The sequence below is a fragment of the Echinops telfairi genome, unplaced genomic scaffold (genome assembly GCF_000313985.2).
Source record: "Echinops telfairi isolate 266 unplaced genomic scaffold, ASM31398v2 ScPeMD7_7424;HRSCAF=8462, whole genome shotgun sequence".
In the NCBI taxonomy this organism is placed as follows: Eukaryota; Metazoa; Chordata; class Mammalia; order Afrosoricida; family Tenrecidae; genus Echinops; species Echinops telfairi.
The window spans coordinates 69,826,523-69,849,007 of NW_022111324.1; positions in this window are offsets into that span (position 1 = coordinate 69,826,523).

The window sequence follows — 22,485 nt, forward strand, 5'->3', positions numbered from 1 at the left end:
TATAGCTTTTCTTGATAAAATCAACTTACTAATAAAGATAAAAGGCTACAGCCTTCACTATGGATTACATTTGAATATAAAGAAAATAAAAATCTTCATAACTGGACCAGAAAACAGCACCATGGTAAATGGAGAAAATATCGAAATTACAAAGGATTTCATTTTTATTGGATTTACAATCAACACCCAAGGAAACAACAGTCAAGAAATAAATGACTTATTATACCATTGGGTGATAAGACCTTTTAAAATGTTTCAAAGTTGTTATTTGAGGACCAAGGTGTTTCTAACCCAAGTCATAGTCATTATAGCTGTTTCATATGGAGGTGTAATGAGTAATATTGTGTGTGAACTTGACTGGACCATGATTCTCAATGGTTTGGCAATTATGTAATGATGACATTTGGCAATCATACAATGAAGTAATTTGACAGCTAAATAGTATAATGTAATCATTGCTAAGGTATACAATCATCCAATTAGATGTATATGTATGTGTATGTATATATGTATATGTAAATACTATAATAATTCATTTTATGTCACTTTGGCTGGGGCCAGAATTCTCTTACGATGTGAGCTAAGATAATGAAACCAATTCCATGATGGAAACTTCTGTGAGTAGCCAAGCAGTTATGGGAAGGTTGGTGGAGTGCTTTGCCTTTAACTGGATCACACCCTTGTCAAAATTGAGAGGAAGGGCTTCTTCATTGGTGTAGCGACTACTATTTAAGCAGACTGTGTTGGTAATAGCTATATTCTATAAGTCCTGACCCCCTATCTGGATCCTGCATCTCTCTCTTCGACCTTTGGTTCCTTAGACTTGAGCCAATGGCCTGGAAAACTATATTGCTTGCCAACACTGGGAGTTGTCAGCATTCTCCTGTTGATCTTGAATTCATCTGCCTCTGCCTCCACCAGCCTATGGTCTTTCTGGTTTAGCCTGTGGTCTTCTTGCTTTTTGGTTTGCCATCCCAGCAGTTACATGAGTCAGGAAAATCCCCCAGGTTAACATCTGACTCATGGACTTGAACCAGACCAGACCAGACTTACCCTCTTTTCTACAACTGGGTGGGCCATTTCCTTGATTATAAATTATATATATACACATACATAATTGAGATCATATCATACAAATTAATTATACGTTAAATATATAATTAGAGTTCAAATTATATATATATGGATGGATGGATGTATCTCACTGGTTTTGCTTTTCTAAGGAACCCAGCCTATCACAAGTGTTGTGGCAAAGCTTGCTCTGTGACCACCAATCTGCCGAAAGCACCACTGACTTTGGATGCCATAGTCTCTGCAGATCAGTAAATCAGGAGAAACCTCCAGCAATGAGTCTAACCAAGAGACTTCGAACTTGCCCGCCTCTACCACCACAGAAGTAATTTCTTTGAGATAAATCTCTGTGTATATTGTGTGGGCATTTCGCTGATTTTACTTCTCCAGCATAAGGTAGTAGATAAAAGCTAGCCAATGAACGGAGACTGAAGAAGAATTGATGCATTTGAATTGTGATATTTATAAAGAATATTGATTGTACTCTGGACTGACAGAAGAATGAACAGCTCTGTTTTGGGAGATATACAATGAGAATGCTCTTGAGAAGAAGGAAGCAGGCATGGCTAGACTTTATGTCATGTTTTTTGGACATGCTAGTTGCCAGTCTTGGAGAAGGATATCAGACTTGGAAAAGCAGAGGGTTGGTGAAAAAGAAGAAGATCCATAATGTGTAGACACAGTGACCACAACAATGAACTCCAACATAGCAACAAGTAATGAGGATGGTGCAAAACGAGGCAGAATTTCCTTCTGTTGTACATAGGGTCACTACGAGTCAGAACCAGCTTTATGTCACCTAACAGCAAATATTAAAATAATATGTCAAATTATTTATAGATATATATATTTTTTTCTTAGTTAGATAGTTCATTTTTAAGATCATGAATGACATTTTTCCTTTGTTTTACATTCACCTCATTATTTTTCTGCAACATACTACTTCAAAGTATTCTTATTTTCATTGGCTTATTTGAAACATTCATAATGTATTGAAGTTAAATTATTTCCAAAGATAGCATATTTACATTAATTTTATGCATAGGGAGATTGTCTCATGTTTACTGACTTGAAGTCCTTTGTGTTTTCTCCCCACGTCCCAGTTGATAACTGCAGGGAGGAAATCACAGGGCGAGGCCTGGCTTTGCTGCGAGTTACAGGCAGTCAGCGTTCAGCTCAGAGATTCAGAGATCCCTGAGTACCAAGCCGAGTCTCCTAGAACTGTTTCATTCTCGCCATTTTGGGACCACATCAAGATTGTTTGAAAACGTTAACGAAAGGCGGGGGAAAAGGTGACATCCAGTCTAGTACTGGGTTCTGCTGTGCAGTCTACGCCCACCAGGTTGAGAAACGGACAGGCCTCATGGAAGGCTTCAAAACATTGTCTGTGTTAGGCACCTCACACATAGTTCCGGCTTAGTATTTCCTTCAATAATAGCTGCCTTTTATCACTAAGACAGACTGGAGCCAAAAGATCTGTTTCCCCAAATCGTCCCCTGAAAAGCCTATGGATCACAATGGAATATTGTCCAATCTGAAACTGATTATGGCCAGGGATTTGCTCTGTTGTATGCGGGATCGCCACGAGTCAGACTTCATTCAGCAGCGAAAAATAAGGGTTACTTATAATTATTATTAGCCATCAGATGTTTTTTCTGTGCATTAAAATGTTTCTCCAAGCTGATTCATTCTGTTGGGCTGTCCTGTTTCTTCTTGGAACTATCATGGCTTTGCAGTGAGGAACTGTGCACAAAATGGGTAACTGGGGGAGCTAGATTTTTTTGCTACTTCCATCACAAAGGCACAAACAAGTCATATTACTCCAAAAACACTGGCCGTTTTCTTTTCGTAAAAATAGAAACATTGTGTTCAAGTTCAGGTAGTTTTAGGAGCTAAGTACTGTGTCCACACCAGGACATGCTTTCTATTATGAAGGAACTTAAGAAGCCTTGATGAGGCAACACGTGATGAATGCCATGTTAGTCTAAGGAAGTCAGAGACCAGCTCGAAGGGTTAGGGATGCCTGATGGGGAAGACGATCCTTGAAATGGATCCTGAAGGATGACCAAACATTTGACAGGTGGTGATTGGGGCATCAACAAAACCAAGAACGTGGGAAAATTCAGGCATCAGAAAGAGGCGATTAAAGTCAATAAATCTGACAAGGGAGCTGGGTTGCAGATTGTAGAGGGGCTGTAACACTGGGCCAAAGAATGAGATGGCTCTGACTATATCAAGTGTAAAATAAGAAGCGTCTGAATTCAAAGGCAACAATGAAAGGGAAAGAAGTTGATTGATTTCAGAGATGTTATTTAGATAAATTTCATCGCATTGGTGATTGCAATGTAAAAGGGATGGAGATAAAATATCAAAGATAACTAAGTTTCGAGCTATTCAGTCAGCTACTAACCTAAAAATGGGTGTTTCAAATGCGCCCAGTGATGCTTTGGATAAATCTAGTAGCCAGGGAAAGCCTATGGAGCAGTGAGTTCACCTTTGTTGCACACAGGGTGCCACAAGTCAGAATCACCTTGAGAGCAATGAGTTTGACCTTTTTCTTGAAAACCTATAGAATCAAAGGAGTGCTAGCGGTGTGGAAGGTTAGGCATGGACTGCTCATTGTGAGGTTGATGGTTCAAACCCACCAGCCACTCTGTGGGAAAAAGAGGAGACTACTCATGGAAAGATCGACTGTGTCAGAAACCCTACAAAGGATTGCCGTGAGTTGGAATTGACTCATTGGCAATAGAATTTTTTTGGTTTTAGTACAATCAAGGTACCATGAACACAAGCCCCCATTCTTTATTGTCACTCACACTGGTAGGAACAGTCCTCTACATTCACAGTCCTCCCTTTGGTCTCAAATCGCTGGCATCCGTGTTCCTGAGCTCAATGACTTTGATCAGTGCCACCACTGACTCTCAGACTGCCAATCTAATGGAGACGGTTCCGTTTCCAAGCATGGACTGCGTTGCTGTATACATACTACTCACCATTCCCTCCTTCACGTCCCCACTCTCACTGTATTTTGTTGTTCCCCTTTAAACATGAAAATTATTGGAAAATAGAAAATCTGCTTAGGAACCAGAGGTCTTTGGCACAAATAACAGAGCCAAGAAGGATCCATAGTCCACAGATTGTGAACTGTTTTCTGCATACGGCATTACTGCAAAGAACACTTTGCAATTTTGCTTCCTTCTATGAAAAATGAGGGTGGTGAGGATAACCCCGATCTTGCAGATAGGACAATGCCTCATGATTGAATTGCTCCAGAGATGGGCCAAAAAACATGAGGTGCTAAATAATATTGTGCAAGTAGAGATTAAATTGGACCCCGTGATTTATTAGACAAGTCTAACAAGTGATATCATTGACTCGAGGGAGCAAAATTGTTTTGGTTTATAAGATCACTTGAACTTTGAGGGATTGAGTTGTGGATATTTGTTGTTGTTTTAACTGCAGGGCCCTGTGTAGCTTTTAGACCTCCAAACTTTGGAATGTGACATTTATTAGGCCTGCAACTCCATCAACAGTGATTGAAGCTATTAAACTGTTGCGGTTAAAGGAGTGAAAGTAAATAATTGTTACCCTCTGCTGGCTTGACTGTGTTGCAGTTCTGCACACAACTGTGATGTTTCGGCCCAGCCTATGTTTATCATTTCCCTAATGATTGCCATATCACAGTTTCTCATTTGGCAAGGTTAAACATGCCCCCAGCACCACCCAAATTTTTTTCCATTACAGCCACATTAAACTCCACTTGGGACTTCAAGCTCAGCTGCAGCCTTTCCCTCCATTTCTTTTGCCATCAAAACCAATAAAGATTCCCCAGTCAAGGCAAGGTTGGAAATAGTAGTATTGCCTAAGGTGGTAAGAGATCTTTCTCTTTCACTTTCGAAGCATATATCATGCTACCCAGGCGAGAGGCACTTGCACTTGCGCTTGCTTGCTCTAATACCTAAGCAACTCTGGGAGCCATTGAGGCAGTGGGAACCCAAGCTAAGGAGACATTTTTAGAAGCTTTGAGAAATAGACTTCTTCTTAAAAACAATTTAATTTAGACTAGGTTTTGGAAATTTGATTTGGGAATATAAGAGTTTCTAGTTATCTCAAAGGAGAGTATAGCCTCTCAGAAAATATATTTACTTAAAAATCACCCAGTTTAACAAACAAATATAAGCCTCCTTCATGGAAGGTGTATTAGTTATGTAGTGCAGCTTTAATAGAAATACCATAAGTGGATGGCTTTAACAAAGTTATTCTCTCCCAGTTTAGGAAGATTGACAGTGCTAGCTCTACCTGAGGCTTTCTTTCTTTGTTGACTCTAGGGCTCAGTCGTGGTTTCCTTTCAGCATCTGTAGACCCAGCACTCCTTGGAGATCTCAATGAGTCTTTCCCCTGGTCTAGGAGTTGCTCAGTGAAGAGACCCCAGGTCTAAAAGACACACTCAACTCCTGGCTCTTGTTTTTTGGTAGTAAAAGATCCCTCCAGTCTCTGCCCCCTTCTCTCTCGTATCTTATGAAATGAAAGTGTTGCAGGCCACATTCCAGGGGGACTTTCCTTATAGCAAAGCTGTGACAGGATTAAGGGTATTGAAGCCCACCCTCATCATGGGGAATCATTATATAACTGCCACATTATATCATTATACAGGTTCAACCACCGAGAATCATGGTCCAGCCAAGTTGACACATATTTAGGGAAGACAAAATTCAATTCATAACAGAGAGTTATTTTTATTTTGCAAAAAACATCCATATACAATGTGCTGAAGTTGAGCACATGGTGTATTGTAAGAGATAAAATAGGCCTCTCTTTGTAGTCTGCTCAGGAATGGAGTCATGTGATATGCAGTGGTCCCTTATTGAAATGTGTTCTGTAGGTACAAGAGTCTCAGTACTTTCTCTTTTTGTTTCAGCTGAATAGTCACAATATTAGTATACATATGGTTCCAGACTTTAGGTTGTTTTGTTTATATACTAGAACGCTTTAATTTTTGAGCCCTGGTCTGGAAGTGGGTTATGATTTGGGTTGCTAACTCCGAGGTCAGCAATTCAAAACCCCTGCCAGGCATTCCAAGGAAAACCATTCTGCTGCCTTAAAAAGTGACAGAAAGGAACCTCCGGGGGCAGATCTACTCCGTCCTTTAGAGTCACAATGAGTCAGAATCTAATAAGAGTTGAATTTCTCAATACCTAACAATTAATCACATCACTCATCCACGTTTGTTTTAAGGATTAGTCAAAATATATGTTAAATTACTAGCACAGTGATTGACACATAGACCCAATCCAGAATCAACCTACTGCTATAGATGCAATTTCAACTCATATCTAACCCACTGCTGTATATTTTATTCTAACTCATAGCAACCTATCTGTGTGGGTTTACAAGGTGATAAATCTTCATGGGAGTAGATAGCCTCACTTTTCTCCCATGGAGTTCCTGGTGGGTTTGAACTGACTACTTTTGGTTAATAATCCAATACTTACCTGATCCACTACTGGGGCTCATTTCCAGGGTTACCTAAGGGTAGTCAATTGATGGTAGCATTTTTCCTACTATTCTTAAGAATGGTCAAAGCACAGTATCTCTCATATAGCACTTTTTGGAAAGGAAGAAGTTACAGCAATACTCAAATGTCATAATTTTTAAATATTAGAATGTACCAGTCTGAAGAACACAAACTATGGACTCAAATTGTGAATCCTCCTTCAAAGTCCATTTGAGACAAGATGAATGCTCGAATGGAAAGCTAAAACAAGGCAGAACTCATTCTTTGAGATTCAGTGACTACTTCACATATCCCTTTTAAGCAAGCCCTATTTGGTATTAAAGGAGCTCTGCTGGCCCAGTCCTTGGCTGCTGAATGGCCAGCAGTTCTAACCTACCAGCCACTCGGTGGTAGAAGTTTGCTCCTGTGAAGATTACTGATGTGGAAATCCTATGGGCTAGTTCTACTCTGACCTAGAGGGTCCCTGTGAGTCTGAATAGACTTGACAGTGTGGGCTTTTACTTGGCACTGAGGTTGGCAAGAAAACTGATCATTTGATGGTATTTGAGGTGAAAGCCTAAGATACTGTGATTCACTTTTTTCCTCAAGTACTAAATGAACTAGTAACTGGAGCTGATTGATTAAATTAGAGAAAAAGCCTGGATGCCTGCATTAGTTACATAAGAAATACCCAATTTCTTTCTCAGTTGCTCTATGGTTGGGAACAACTATTAAGCAATTCATGATTCTCATAGTGCTTTTCCAATCTTGGTCTCATTTATTCCTTATAATGACCCTGTAACCTACAGTTTGTTTTACCTCATGGAGGCTTTAGAGGCAGACAGTACCACAGAGAAATCATAGCACCAGGACTTTATGGCTACGGGATTTGGCAGATATCATTTAGTTTTCTGAATTTCATTTTTATTTCATTATTAGTGGGTTAATGATATTTTCCATGAACGACCTGTATATAATTTGTAGATATGAAATTTATTGGAAGCAATTATTATACTTGTCATTGTTTTTACTAATGTAATTTTGAGAGGAGTCAATGATCCCCAGGTTATGGAATCTGAGATTAAAAGAGGTTGACCTGTGGTCTCTCCCCAAATCAGGGCTAGACCTCTGAACTCAGTTGCTCCTTTTCCACAAAGTGTACACAGCCTGCTGCTTGTGTTGCAAGGGGACCAGCAAACAAGTGACACTGGTAAACCTCATCAGCCACTTGGACATGGACTGATTGACTTAATCTTTTGTATACTGTCTTATTGCGATGCTGAGGCTTTAATGTAACTTGAATAATATATTTAATTTTAATTTTGCTGACCAGAAATACTACATATGATCACATATTATTATTTCTGAGGCAACATCTAAAGTATTCATATCAGATTGTTGGATTGATAATTCCTGGTTTATGATTACTTCTATGAGGGTGTGTCAAAAATATCACTATTTTGGTTCCAGTTTATACATGTGCGACTTTACTCAAAACCTGATTGGAGTTCCTGAGGGAGACTCAAGTATTTTGACCTGGTGTAAATTGAGGAGTGCAGAATTCTCTGGAGACAGCTTAAAGAAAAGGAGACACTGCTTTCAGGAGTATATAGAGCTAAGTGAAGGCTAGCTGAGAAACATTAGCTTCATATTTTGCTGTGTTTGCTTCATAAATGTTTCTATCATTTTGCAGCAATACTTTGACTTACTCTCATATTAAACTATAGCCCAGGCTGCCATTATGACTGCAAAGGTTTCATTAGACTGCAGGGTTGGAAACTAGTTGGATATTGCCCTGGGATTAGCCATCAAATCAATTGGAAACCGAGTAACTATCAAATGGCAGCGATTTTTTTTCCATAAAAACATTTTTGTTACACTAACTCTCTCTGAGATCAAGTTTTCGGACTCTTAAAAACCTAGGGAAGGTGATAAATATCTGTGGTTTTTGTTTTACTCCCCATGGAGAGAAAGCCTCATACAATCACAGCAAAGCAGTATATTTTCCCCACCATATAAGCCATTGACTTTGGTCCCACAAGTATATCCTCAACTTGCCTTTCTGTATACCTAAATTCAAAGGGATAGTGGTTTTGTTCATTCATTTAGAAGAAAACATTAAGATATGAGATTCAAATAACTTCTGTATTTTACTTCAGAGAATTCAAATTTCAACTTTATAACAGTTACCTTAAGTTTTTTACTGAATGAGATAGACTTTCTCTGTATTTCTCTTTTCCCTGGGGAGCTACTGGCAGCACTGACAAAAGTCATCTTCGGTGAATTAATGAATTAATTTGTTTTATTATTTTGTTTAAATCACAAATGCAGTAGTGTCCTAGAAAGTCTGGATAGAAAGTAAATAAACAAACAACCTTATTTCCAGCATTTGTTGTAAGAAAGGTGTTAATTCTCCCCACCTGTAATGCATCTATGGCAACGTCAAGTTCCCAACTTAATGTCACTAAACCAGGAGTGAAAAGAGGTGTGTTAGTCTGGGCACTTTAAAGAAACAAATCCCCAGAAACTCATGTATAAGAGAGAGTTTTATATAAAAGTTAAGTGTGCATCAAGAAAACATCCCAACGCAGGGCTGCCCAAGCCCACAAGCCCAACATTAACCCATTAACCCATATGTCGAACACCAATCCACAAAGTCCTCCTCCATCTCACAAAACAGACGCAATGATGCCGACTGCAGGGGGAAAGCTGAGTCAATGAACGTGTGAGCATCTCAGCGCTGGCAGGGGTCTCCACATGGCTGCTCCAGCATCCAGGGCTGCATCAGGGTAGGTGCATGCGGCTTCTCCTTGGGGATGTCTTGTAGGAAGTCAATCTTGCAAGCTGAAGCAGGGAACTGCTAAGGCAGCTGCACCCGGTGCGACCATCACAGAACAAGAGACCAGAGAACTAGAAGGCGAGGCTCACCGAGTCATTTATCTCTCCACCCTTCAATTAAGCCCACATGTGTTTATTGGCCAGGTTGGCACAATAAACTAACTCGAGGTAAGTGAAATCTGATCTGTCAGACCAGTACAAGCCAGCTCCCGCCTATCCCTAACCCTATGTGCCACATACCTTGGACCTGCTATCAGTACCAAATGAAAATACAAAAATTCAACTAAATCACTAGAAAAAAGCTGAGAAGGTTTCAATGATTTTTTTCATTCAGGCAATGTACTGATGAGCAGATCAACTAGTGTAGTGACAGCAAAACCAAACAAAGAAAGGTCCCGCATGTTTCAGTTAGTTATACAGCATATGCACAGTCTCCATTGTAGTGGTCTGCATACCCTGTGATTGAAACATAATTAGCAGAAAATCAGTTCATAATTTTTAATTATGTAATTGGATACTCGGAAATAACATGGAAACGGGACTATAAATATTCCTTTTACACAAACCAATGATCAGTGACTGCATATGGTGCTAGTTCCCGTGGAACTTTATGGTGGTGCAATTCATCTCTTTTCGTTTATCTATGCACATTTTCCCTGATGAGAATAGTCTGCTAAAGTCCCAGGCCTGGGATGCAGTATGCTACAGGCTGTTCAATGGCTACAGACAGCAGCTACAGTAAGATCTCCGGGGGTGGGGTGGGGGGGGATGTTTAATTCCCCTGGGCCATGAGGAGTTAATGGGTCAGTAAAGTCCATCCCTACTCCTGGAAAAATCAATCAAAGATAAGACCTATGAATGATAGGTTAACAAGACTACCATATAAGCCAGTATATGCACATAGGCATATACATGTTTATACTTCTGTTTTTACTTCTCAAGTGATAATAAATGCTCATTTTAGAAAATATGGTTAGAATTCAAACATTCAAGGAACCTTGAAAATATTAATTAAAAAATTTAAAGAAGTCAAAAATAATTATAATTCTTTTCTACACGCAGACCTGTTGAATATTTAGTTTTGTTCTTTTCTGAATAATTTCGGTGATTAAAATATATTGCTGAACTCATATTGTATACCGATGTTATTTTTTTATTATTTTCAATTAATATTTTGTTGAAGGTGTTTCTTCATAATAAGCAATTTTTTTCTTTTTGTTTTATTTTCAAATGGTACTGCGAGAACCATCATTTTCCTAAACATTCTGTAATTTTAGACATTTGGGTGTTCTTTTTCCCCCACATTTTTCTTTTATTATAAATAGTGCTGTAGGAGGCATCTTTGTCTACCGATCTTCAGTCATGTCACTGGCTATTTCCTTAAGAGGCTCCTGAGGCAAGGGTACGACATCAAATTGATTTGTACTGAGATGGTCCTAGCATACCCTCCAACAGAGCGAATGAGTCCCTTCCTCCCTCCCTCCTTTCCTCCTTCATACTCACTCACTCACTCACTCACTCACGCACTCACTCACTCACGCACTCACTCACTCACGCACGCACTCACTCACTCACTCACGCACGCACTCACTCACTCACTCACTCACTCACTCATGCACTCACTCACTCACTCACTCACTCACTCACTCACTCACTCGCATCAGGTTGAGTCCAACGCATAGTAACTCCATGGGATAGAGTAGAATGGCCTCCGTGAGTTTCCAAGACTGTCATTCTATATGGTACTCTCTCATTGCCATCAAGTCAATGCTGACCCATAGCAATCCCCAGTGGGTTTCTGAGACTGTAACTGCCTATAGGAGTAGAAAGCTCAGTAGTTTTACTGTGGAGCTGCTGGTGGTATTGAACTGCCCACATGAGGATTGCAGCCCAACGCATCACCTCTATCCCATGAGAGTGCCATTTTATAGAAGTAGTGAGCCTCCTCTCCCGGAGCCCTCTGGCATAGTGGTTCTGATCCGCAGTTGGAAACCATCAGCTGCTCCATGGGAGAAAAAGCGGGTTACTCTCATAAGAGTTACTGTCTTGGAAACTCACAGAGACAGTTCGACCCTGTCCTTAGGGTCCCTGAATCTGCTTTGAGTTGAGGACAGTGAATGAAGCCTCATTTTTCCCTGACTCGATAACTGCGGTGTGACAGCTGCTTTATAAAGCTACCTCACAGCAACTTTTTAGCCTCAAGAACTATATTTTTTAAAGTTCCTTCATTTTATAGATATAATTTTAATTTGTCTTAGATCAGTAGGTTCAACCACTTTCATATGCTCATTAGTCATTTTTATGAACTAACTGCTCAAGGCATTCCTTTGCCTATTTTTCTACTTCATGTATTTATTAACATTCAGAAGTTAGAATCTTTATTAAAGTCACTTTTGTGTATAATTTCCTTTTATTTTTTTTTCTTCATGGCATTTGGCAAGCCCTTCCCAGATCAGAACAGATAAATATTTACTGATATTTTCTTTTGATTTTCATTTTATAATGTTTAAAGCTTTATTCTGTCTCATACTTATAAATTATCTCATAAGTAATCAAAACTTTTTATTACTATATAACAAATTGTCTTAGCATCAATTATAAAATAATTCCTTAATTTTCTTTAATGCATGCTATTTTAGTCTGCATATATTTTATATAATTTTGTTTATACAAGGGTCTGTTTCTGAAACATTAATTGTTTTTCTAATTTTTTATCTAGTTTTATGTCAGCACCCTCCTTATTTAATGATTTATTATAAAACTTAAAGTCTTTTAATAACTTCTAGTGCTAGTTATTATGCCTTTTACAAACAATCTGCTGTTGGTCTATATTATTTATTCAACTGACCCTAAAATTAATTTAACATAAAAATTTTTAAATATGTCTGGTGGGATTTTGATGATTACATATAACTTGTGAAGTATTACCAGTTATTCTCTTTCACATACTTGACAGGGAAATTATTGACCTGGTAAGACAATATGAAATGAAAATAAAAAATTAGTATACCAAATGTAGTAGTCACCTAATCTGGTGTCAATTTAAGGATTAAGAGTGTACAGGTGGAGTCTAGGCTGTCAATCTGGAGATAGTCAATGAGACTTCTGTGGACCTGGCCTTCTCCTGAGAATTCTGGGAAATCTGACACCTCCTTCTTGGAGGCAAGAGACACACTGTCTCTCTGCAGACTCTCTGCTGACAAGGCTGACTTCCTGCAAGGCATCCCTGAAGAGATGCCACATGGACCTACCCTGATGCAGCCCTGGGAACTGGAATGGCCAAGTGGAGACCCCTGCCAACGCTGAGATGCTTCTACTACCACTGACTTTGCAGCCAAGGGCCTGTGATCGTTCTGCATTTGGCATCATTCCATGAGTTCCTTGAGTCTGGAGAGGACTTTATGGATTGGTATTGGACATATGGGCTAATATCAGACTTATGGGCTTGATCTGGACTGGGCTGGGATGTTTTCTCAATGTTCAATTGCCCTTGTATATAAACCTCTCTCTCATATGCATATGCATGTTTATGAATTTGCTTCTCTAGTCTACCCAGACTAACACACCAAGCATAACTGTGGTAGGGTACCATAGAGAGAGCATCAGCAAAATGAACTGGGTAAAGGCTAATGTATTTATACTTACTTCCTGTATGGTTTTGATCAATCTTCTAAGATTGTCAAACTTATTTCCTCATTTGTAAAATAGTAACAATGCCTGGGTGGTGAGGATATAAAAAAGCAGATGTGATGGATTGAATTGTGTCCCTTTCAACCCCTGCACTCCAAGTATATATTATAAATTATAACCTCTAAGTTTGCGGCTATAATCCTATTTGGGGATGAGTTTTGTTTGTTTTGTTAATGAGGCAAGATTTGTGTAGGGTCCATCTTTGTCCAAGAAAGACGAAATCCTTGACAACTTCAAGCTTCTCTCCATTTCTCATGGGGTTACTTACTGGTCCACTTGTGAGGCTTTTTGTTTTCTTTACATTGAGTTGTCTTCCAGATTGAGGGCTATAATCCTTGATCTCTATCAGCAAAAGCTTCATGTCCTTCTCCAGGGTCTGCCATTTGCATATCCAAGGTTGAAAATAAGCATTCTTCCAATCCTGCTACCGAGTTCTCATGGAAGCAGTAGTCAAAGATCAAGACTCATTGCACTGGGTAAATCTATTGCACAAAACCTCTGTAAAGCGTTGAAAAGCAAAGTTGTTACTTTGAGGACTGTGCTATGCCTAAGCCAAGCCATGGCATTTTCCATTGCCTCATATGCATGTGAAAGTTGGATATTGAATAAGAAAGACTGAAGAAAAGTTGATGTTTTTAAATTAGGGTGTTGGTGGAGAATCTTGGCAGTATGGACTAGCAAAAGAACAAACAGATTTGTCTTGGAAGAAGTACAGCCAGAATGTTCTTTAGAGGTAAAGGTGGAGGATCTTTGTTTCATGTACTTTGGACATGTTATCAGGAGAGACTAGTCCCCGAAGAAGAATATCATGTTTGGTAAGTGGGAGGGGCATCAAAAAAGAGGAAGGTCCCAAATAAGACAGACTGACACCGTGGCTGCAACAATAGCCTCAAACATAAGAACAATTGTGAGGAAGGTACAGGAACAGGCAGATGCCGTCATTCTGAGTCTGACGGACTTGATGCGATCTAACAACAACCCTTCTTGAGTCAATGGCTTGGAGATGAAAAGAGAGGAAACAAGAAACCTGGGAAACAGAGCAGGCGTAAGCGAAATATCAAGCTTACGATAAGACTGTCCCTGAGCAACAATTCACAGAGATAAGGATTGCCCCCCAGAACCCACAGAAAGAGAAAATGGGTCCCTAGAGCTGGCACCCTGAATTCAAACTTCCAGCCCACAACACGCCCCCCCCCCTCCCCCCAAAAAAGACAACTCATTGCCCGCTGGTCAATTCTGAATTGCATCCTCCTAAACTGTGGGAAAATAAATTTTGGTTTGTTAAAGCTGCTTATTTGTGGAAATTTTGATATGGCAGCTTTGGATGACTGAAACAGAAGAATTACAAATGAATGCCTATCAGTGTGATGAATATGTATGCAACAAAACATTTCCACCTCGACATTATGCATATGCCCAATTCAACGCCATTAATTGCATTCATCATGCCTTTCAACTGCTACCACTACTATCTGCTTTCAGTATTTTCCATCAGCCCCAACAGAAGCTCAGTAATCCCTCCGCAATAAATCCCTGTATTCCCATTCTCCTACACTCTTCTGGTGAACATTAGTAAATGTAGGGGTCTGTCTTGCTGCTGTTAGGTGTCGTCCAGTCAGTTCTGACTCATAGTGACACTACGGATGTGCAATAGAAGGAAATACTCCCCAGTTCTGGGCCATCCTCGCAGTCATTTCTATGTCTGAGCCTTTTGTTGCGGGACTTCCTGTGCTGTGTAGCTCTATACCCTTGCCTACTCTAGACATTTCCTGTAAGTAAGACCATAACATATTTGTCCTTTTGTGACCCATTTCATTCAGCATAATGTTTTTAGGAGTGGGAGAAACTGGTATCATTGCATACATATTTACCATAAAAAATGATGTGGGATAAAGGAATTAATGTCATTTAAAAAAAATGTCTTTTAGAACATTAAGACATGCATATTTTAAAAAGTAGATCGATCCTTCAAAGGATAAAAAAAAAGCCTCATATGGACACACCAGAGCCAAATATCTGAAAATCACCCCTGATTGTTGTTTCTTTCAACCAGCAAACTTATAAACTTTACTCACTACCTAGTCCTTTCCAAAAAATCAAATTGTTCCATTTTTTCCCTTTTCCACTGCAACTATAGCTCATTTACAAAGACCAAAACTTGTTTCATACGGAAAAGAATGTCTTAGTATTTTATAAGCAGGGAGGCCTGTAAAGCAAATTGCTCTTGGCAGGCAAGCAGATCATATATCTTGAGCTTATCTGCTTCCTTTAGACTGGAACCATCTCTGATCCCCCACTGATATGCCCAGAGCTTGGGTGGAGGGACGGTATTGTGTTGTCTGGACTGGGGCTGCCTGGCTCGAGGCATTTGACAAGCGCTTGCTTTCCTCCGCCTGTGGTTTCGGAAGCTCCGTGACTTCTCCTGGAGGGATGACTTTCTGCTGTCATTTTCAAACTACTACTGTTTATTTGGAATCTAAACATCTGGGAAGCTTAAAAGACCAACTTTGTGGAGGGCAAGTCTGCACTCTAATTTTCTGAGGACTAGACATATTACAAGTAAACATACTGATAGCAGGATTTATTAAAATGTAAGTTTTGCAATATAATCTGGGGGCAGAAAGATTTAGTCCAATCTTCACTGGCACCATCATTGCTAGAGTTTTGGTCTGCAGGAGACTGGGCTATCGCTTGCTCCACCTTTTTATTTTGCAAATGAGGAGATGGATTCAAAGAGATGTGACTTTTCTGTAGACAAAGTCGCTTGTGAGAGACTAGCCCCCTCGGGTTCTCTTCATGTGGACTCTACTCTGCTGCTACACCATTCTGAATATGACCCGGGTCCATGCAAAACATTCAAGAGTGTGCTGGAAAATCCAGCGAGAGAAAAGTCACAGAGAGTTGTCGGGATGATCCTAAAAGAATCGGCTCCTGACGTCATCAGATACTGAGTTTTCAACTGGAAGAAGTAAACACTTTGGAAAATCACATTTGTAACTTAAGAGTATGTTGTTGGGTTTTGGATATCTCTCTAAGATATCTTTGGATATATTTTCTTACTTTTAATAAGAAAATAATAATATAATAACTTTTAAATTTTAGATTTGTAATGGAAAGAAAACCTGGATATGGTCATAACTTAGATTTTGGAAATGCAAATGTGCAGATTTGATCATCTCCTGGGCCAGTTTGATTAGTTCTACAGACTGATTATTATTTAATTGGGCACAAAAAAAGTGGTCTTAACTTCAACTTTAAGGCTTCTAAAATTGTGAGAGTTGAGCTTCTAAGTCTTTTTGTTGATGCTGTTGCTGTTCCCTCAGGTGGAATAGTTTGCTCCATCTCACAGACAGCTTCTTTCTGCACTCGGCTTTCCTGGATCTTGACTTCTGGGGCCTTGATCTCACTCCGAGTCTTACCCCACCTGGCTTTCCTCTCCAACTAAGTTGTGGGCCTGAAAAGCTGAAGAGGCTGGGAGGTTTTCTTCATAAGCCTCTCCCAAACCACTGAGGACACAAACCAATTGAAGAAGAAAAAGAAATATGTATTTGAATATGGGGAAGAGAATCAAGTTGGGAAGCTGCTTCTACTTCTTATTGCAGACCTTGTTCTAGTCCAATCTGACACAGTTCTCAATATTGATTCTTGAATTCTCATTACCACAAATGAAATGACAGCCCCTAGGGTGTTCTCATTTCCTGAATTTCTCTGGCTTTATTTCATGGTCTCTTTCCTCTGAATGACCTTGTTTCTCTTTGAGTCATGGAAACAATGATTTGCTTTTTATGTGTCCCTCCTCCCACTAAATTGGTTCAGTTATTTACTTTCAAGATCTACAAGGACTATTGTAGGAATAAAAAATTAGGTGAGCAGGCTAGGACTTGGGCTGAAATCTGTACTAGAGGCAAAATAGAAATGCCTCTTCTCTAGGCCTGTAAATTCAAATGATTTATCTGTATCACAACTAATCATTTTGTATTATCATGATTAGTCTATGAGCTCAATGTTATCTCATCTTATGCACCTACTACCTAACAGGGCCTAGTGGCACAGTGGCTAAAGTGCTTGCTTGACTGCCAACTGAAAGATCAGGAGTTTGAACTCACTAGATGTTCTGTGGGAGAGGAATGTGGCAGTGAACTTTCTTAGAGATTTGCAGGCTTATCAACTCTACAGGGGTAGTCCTGTCCTATTGGCTCACTATGAGTTGGAATTGACTCAACAGTCAAAAGTTTGACTTTGATTGGCTTAGTACTTAACACAATGCTTAAGCACTTAGCTACTAACAAAAAGATGGGTGCTTCAGATCCACAAGGTAGCTCCCTGGGAGAAAAGACCTGGCAATCTGTTCTGTAAATATTATAGGAGTGAACCCTGGTGGCACAGTTAGGTAAGTGTTGGTTCACTAGTTGCAAGGTTGGCAGTTCAAACTCACCAGCCACTCTGTTGCAGAACTTTTTATTCTTGTGAAAATTCACAGCCTCAAAAACTAATGAAACTATCAATAGAAATATCTTATGCCTCAAAGGATTGATTTATAATGTTCTCTATCATAAAATGATGTCTCTAAAATGAACCAGAGACATACATAAATCATAGATACATGAATGGAATTTAGGCTCACACTTAATTCTAGCCCCAGTTTAAGAACAATTCTTTCTTAAGACATGATTGTACTCGATACTCACTCACACGAGGAGATCACTGAAGATATGAGTGCTGCAGAAAAGTGTGGTGAAAAAACCAGATGGTTCCTGGCTATCAGGAAGAATAGTATCTGGGGTCTTAAAGGCTTGTCTTCAAACAAACAGCCATCTAAGTGAGGTGACATCTAAGTCTACAAAGAAGAAATAAACTAGCCTGTGTGATCCAAGGATTATAAATAATAAAACAAAAATCTGAAATAGGGAATGGTATCAGAGCTTAAATTGTGAACACCCAGTTTGGCTTGGACAGTTAACTCTAACGTCAGCATTTTGAAACCACTAGCTACTCCATGGGAGAAAGATCAGGATTTTTACTCTTGTAAAGAGTTACAGACTTGGAAACCCACTGGGTCAGGTCTGTCATGCACTCTAGGGTGACCATGTGTCAGAACGGACTCAATGGCGATGAGTATTTTTGAGATAGGGGAAGCCCCAAATCCATTCATAGGGTCCCCATATGGATTAAGTCTCCAATGAACTCCCTCTGACCCTAGCAGATGGTTGTGAATAACCATACTATCATTCACAGAGCATTGTAAAATCAATTATGGCAGATATAGTTAGGATAAAATGTAGCATCTTATCATTTGATGTCCCCTTGAACCTATTTTAAAATTATTTCCATTTTTGTTATTTTTTTTCTTTCTCTTTGATTGAGGTTGTTCTATGTTTAGTCATTTTTGTTGGGTTTTGTTTGTTTGCTTTGCTTTTGTATGATTTTGTATTACTACAGGGTTTTTATTTTTGCTATGCCTTTATGTCTCTGATATCTAGAATAGGTAGATCTATAGAGATACAGTAACTGGATAGGGTCATGGCAGGGGCGGATGTAGGGAAATGGGGACTGAGCAACAATGAGAATGAGAAAATGTTCTGAAATTGAATGTGAGGATGATTACACACATTATCTTACTATCACTGAACAATCAAATTGTATGATATTTGAAGCATATGCCAATAAAACTATTTAAAAAAATTATATGCAGGTTGTTCTTTGCATGGCCAGCAGAGAGTTAAAGTCTCAGAAACTCACAGAGGCAGTTCTATCCTGTCTTATAGTGCTGCTAGCAGTTGGCATTGACTGGAAAGCAGTGAGTTTTGGCTTGAGATGATGAGTCAGTATCAACTCAAGGGTATTGGGGTAGACACGATGGGGTAATTCTACTTTATCTTATTGGCTTGCTCTGAGTTGGAATTGACACGAGGGCACCCCATAACAGCATTGCCCCACAAAAAGAGCACTTAGTAGCATAATAGTCAAGTGCTTGGTTGATAATTAAAAGACTAGTGGTTGGAATCCATCCAAAAGATCCACAAGAGAAAGAACTGGCGACCTGTTTCTGTAAAGATTACCACCAAGAAACCCCTTTGGGGTAGTTCTACTCTGTCACATGGGGTCACTATGAGGCAGAATCAAATCAAACAACAGGACTTAACACAGTGTCTGCTGCAAAGTAAGTCCAAAGTGTGTATTAGACAGTCAAGAAACCTAAGGTCTCTTTAAGAAATTATTTTGCAATAAGTGAAGTATATTGTATTCTCTTCTATTTTTATTTGATATTTATAAATAATATGCAAAATGATGCTTTGATGGCATGTCAGGTAACAAAGTGGCATTCTCTTACTCCACTTTACATCCTCCTAGTTTATGTAAATATGCTCTCAACTCCTCAACACAGTTTCGTCTGTGCCCTTCTGAGCATCAGCCTCTTCTCTTTAAGGTTGTTTATAATAATTTTCTCCTGTGGTGGGGGTGAAAGGAAGGTAGATTCTTGCAGTAATGGTTTGCTGAAGCTGATGAAATGGATTGGTTTTGTTGACAAATATTCCTGGTCTAAATTTCTGACATTTCTCAGCCCTCTGCTGGATTGCACAACATTGTGCAATTTTATGTGGAAATAAATGAGTTTATTAGCAACTATGAGTTGTGTGTTTGTGGCTGTGTCCATGTGTGATGATAAACCTTTCTCAGTTCACCCTTCACCATAAACGATGTCATTACTAATTTCAGTGGAGGCATCTCACCTCAAAGAATGTTATGAGAGTCGCTGTTGAAATACAGTCATGGACAGTAGGCTCTGAGCCATCTACCGCTGGCAGGGCTCTGTGAGAGCTGAGCAGAATGGCTTCTACTCTGTTGGTGGGCTGTCATGTTGCGACTTCAAACAGCTTCCATCTAACACTTGCCACATCAGGCACAGGAGTGTGCAAGCGCCTAAATCTGATAACTGTTTTCTAGAGTCTTCCTAGAAGACTCGGTTGTTGCTCTGTTTATGACTCAAAGGTGAATTCTTTGAAGAGACGGGGTTGAGCTGAGGTCCCTGCCTTCACTCTAAAAAGCTGAACATGCTAGTGAAGTTTCTCAACTTTTTAAATGACAGGAACCCGGAAATTTGATACTAGCCAAGCAGAGCTGAACTCAGGGGGTTAACAACTGAAGAAAGACTGGCACGATGAGAGTGTGAAGGTGGATTGGGGCTACATAAGGCTAGATTGCAAAGCCCTGAGGGAGATAGGCCTTAGACTATTGCCTGGAAGGACTCGAGTTCAACAGATAGGAGTTAATCGTGTTCGACTTTGACTGGGATGGCAAAGGAACCCTATGATGTAGTGGTTATGAATTGGGCTGCGAACCACAAGGTCAACAGTTCAACAAACCACCAGCTGCTCTGTGGTAGAAAGTCAGGGCTTTCTACTTCAGTAAAGAACTGCAGTCTCAGAAACCCAAGATGGGGGGTAGTTCCACCCTGTCCTATAGAATTGCTGAGTCAGAAATAATGGAATGGTATTGAGTTTGTTGTTGTTGTTTGGGGGTGTGTGTTTGGGATGGCAAGGAAGATGGAACCATGAGTTGCAGGAAAGGAAAGATAAATAAAACCATTAGATAAGTTGTCCAACTATTATTTGGGGCTGGGGGTGGGGACGGTGACAAATCATAGTAGTCACCCAAAAATTCTGTGTAAATCACTAAAATAGAAATAATATCAGTGCTCAGTTCAACAGACATTTATTGAGTGTTTACTATTGGCAAGGTGCTTTCCAGGTGTCAGATAGTGGTGGACTAAAGTGAACAAGAAATGTGCCCCCAGGGAACACATATCTTGTCGAAGATAAGTTGTAAATGAATAATTTCAATATACTGTGATAAATGCTGCCCCGAAGGGGTTTTTCAGGAAAGACTAAGGAGTAGCCTTGAGCATGGCAGTAAGGCAGTTGTGGGAAAGGTTGCAAGTGAATCATAAATAGGGTATTTGACTTATTCAAGTAAGAAGTGCGTGTGTGTGGTGGGGGATGGAGTGGAAGTAGGATAGGCTTTTCTAGGTGGAAGGTGTCATTTGTAGAGAAACCCTGAAATATGAAAGAGCATTATATTTGGTGGGGCCTCTAAGTAAGAAAGAATTGCTGGGTCATCAAACACATGTTGGGTGAGTGGCTGGGTGGTGTGACATAGACTGAGACCCCAGAAAGAAGACATGTTTTTACCATGAGATCTTATCCTGGAGGTAACAGCGAGCAAATGGAGGGTTTAAAGAAGGAACTCCAAATATCAGATTTCAGAATGATTACTTTGTAATCTCTGAAAGAATGTGCAGAAGAGCAGGACCGAAGTTTGGGGTTGCTGACAAATAAACGAGTTACCAATGAAAGGATTCTGACTCCCACTTACCCCCTGTATGCCCAAGTGGAACTGAGCTTCGCTGGGTTTCCAAGGGCTGATGTTGTGGAAGTGGCTCTCCAGGTCTTTCTTCTAAGGCACTTTCGGACCCCGCTGAACTGCAAAACTTGAAGTTTCGAGGTTGAGTGTGTGGATCACTTAAACGACCCAGATAAAACAGTGATTAAAGGAAGAGGTTACGAGGACTTGACAAAGCAGATGGCAGTGAGAATGGAGAGGTTCCACAGATACTGAAAGCGTTTTTGAAAATTGGGAGGACGTGTTAGGATTGCTAGGGTCAAGAGGCATAGAGGGAGGAAGGAGTCTGAGGTAGACACGTTTCTGCTTTGGAAGGCTGAGCTAATGGATATGGCCGTCCATTCACTTGGGATGTGGTAGGCAGAGGTTGCCTGGCCTCTGGGGAAGCTACTCCACAGAAAGTTTAAATGAATGTACTCCACTCCTGTCACTGTCACTAGGACTTTGATTGGTCAAGAATGGAGGCCTTGTTTTTGGTCTTGCCCCTACCCTTCCTGGTCGTCATATAACCTAAAGCTGGAGGGTGTGCCTCTTACAGCTCCTACTTCCTCCTCTGCAAGTGATGGCAAACACGCCTACCCCACACACTGCTGTGAGGACCGATCCAGAGATTCATGTGAAAGACCCAGGAGAACCTAGTGTCCCTCATTATTTGTGAGATGTCTGGTCATCTATTTTCTTTTCATCTCTGTTTGCAGGATCAGGGAGAAAGAGTGGGGTGCTGCCCCAAGAATCTCACCAGCAGAGTCAAGTCAGCATGTCCAAGGGCTTGTGGGTTTAACTTTGAATCAACATTATTCTAACACCTTTTAATGCACTTAATATTTACAGCGTACAGTAGGTGGCAGACAGCAGCCCAGGGCGGGGAACGCCTTGAGTGCCAATGGAATCCCATCTTGCAGCCCTAGGAAAGCCACAGTAATATTCTCCCTCTCTTAGACATCTTTTTAAAGGTGGTTGAACAGCTTTTAAGGTTTTCTGTCTAAAAAAAA